The sequence below is a fragment of the Watersipora subatra genome, chromosome 4, assembly GCF_963576615.1.
Source record: "Watersipora subatra chromosome 4, tzWatSuba1.1, whole genome shotgun sequence".
Lineage (NCBI taxonomy): Eukaryota > Metazoa > Bryozoa > Gymnolaemata > Cheilostomatida > Watersiporidae > Watersipora > Watersipora subatra.
In genome coordinates this window covers 17902828-17904915 of record NC_088711.1, presented here as the reverse complement: position 1 = coordinate 17904915, position 2088 = coordinate 17902828, and positions in this window count along the sequence as shown.

Genomic DNA, 2088 nt, shown 5'->3' with positions numbered 1-2088 from the left:
CAAGCATTTGCCCCGCATTGCACAAATTGGCAGATGCTATGTTCAGCAAGCTCATGAATTTGACTTCTAACTTCCATATTATTTCAGAATAAAGGGGTAGGCATTAACACCAATCTGATCGATGAAATTGGGGCCTTTGTATTGTATTCTTATTAAGATGATAGATTAAAACTATTATAGATTATAGATTTTCATTTTAACCATATACAACATGTTACTTGTTATCAATTGGTTTTCCCATTTATACTCCAATTTGAGCAGCATCCCTAATTAGGTTTGAGTACCATTCAACTCTTTCAATTATGTTGTGGTTGCATCAAAGTCAACTCAATACTTGTTCGTTGACGAATTTTCATGAAAATGTGCTTTGAGTGTATGTACAGTGTAATGTAAAAGTTCCTAATGCATCTAGCACTACGAAATGTACACTAGCAACGTTCTCACTGCATCTAGCGCTACACATTGTGCAGTTGGCAGAAAATATTTTTCTGCATGTAGATTGCATACTGTGCAGTAGCAAAAGTACGCCATGCAATTACACTATATACTGCATGACTGTTACATGCTTGCTACTGCACTGCTAGTGCAACTACATAGATATCCAAGCGATGGGTTACTGCAACTAGTGAATTTTACATCTGGGCATCAGTACCTATCAATGCGCAGTTACATTTTTTTCATAGAGTCACAACCCTGTTAGATAAATGTGCAATTATGTGCAAATTCTGACGCAGATCTTTCACAACTGAATGTTCATCTGAACCTACAATTCGTTGTATTGACAATATATAACAATGCGAACAGCAACAAACCCACTTCTTTGCTTTTTAATGGCTTACTAGTATAACCAAATGTATTTCACCAAATGTATGTTAGCGCATATATATTTTGTTCGGTTCATATTTTCTAGATTTTTAATACACTACCAGATAATACCATACAAAATTTATATTTTTTTTTGCTGAACACTATAAACATTGAAAGGACAGTTTATGTTGTCATCATAAAGATGAGTTTCCTTGTACCTCAAGCTCTTACTTTAGTGCTTATCTGAGGTCATAATAATTTTTTTTCTAGGTGGAAGGGTATTTTTGTTTCAAACTACTAGTACATCCCATTACTCTTACAATAACAACAAACCATGCTTAAAAAGAACCTAGGAAACATTTTATCACATTTTTAAATTCAAAAGTTGGTCCCAAATGAGAATATTCATAAAAGGATGACTTAGCCTGGCACCAACTCTTTCACCTTTATTCTGGACATTTTGTAGCTGCTTGTTCTTGATCAGTAGGCAATCTTGCTATTGTGATTGTGACGAAAAAGTGTTTTATGCAAAGAATTGATAGTAATGCTGCATTTAAATAATAATTACTAGTAAATATTTCCAATGCATAACATGTAGGTTTTCGGGCAACTCAGGTTTTCAATACATCAGAGTCTTGGCTTTCGAATGAGCCTATATTCAATACACAAAGAATAATAGAACTATGAAAAACGTGGTGTCAAAAGTACGTCCTGCAAAAAAAGACTTGGTTCAGGTACTCAAAATGTGGCGTCATAATTCTCATTTAGCCTTAGGTCGTAGATCCCTTTCGCTGCCATTGAGGCTGCGTTTTTCTGTGACAATTGGTGCTGTTAAACCTGGAGTGCGCTAATAATAAACTAAGATTCTAGATAATCAACAATGCCCGCAATCGTGCTAACGCCTGACCAATACAAACACATGTTCTGGGTTAATTAATTATGCGTCAATAAATGTACTGTCATTGATAAAGGTAATGAAATCACATCGATTAAATTATGACCTGCGGTTGCGTGGTCCTAGGACTAAATGTCAATCACACTTTCACGAAATCACGCAATGCTTGAAATTAATTAGTCTGAGTCGTCACTCTTAACATCGAATTAAAAATAAAGAGCTAGTGCATAATATCATCGGGAAAAAATAGTATGGTTTTTGGAGTCTGAGGTACTTATCATAGAAATAATATGTACATGGAGAACTAATGACACTGATTCCTTTGTCATCTTCATTCGTTCTCTGGAGTTGTCCTACCTTCGCCTGCCACTAGCGTCATTATCGTC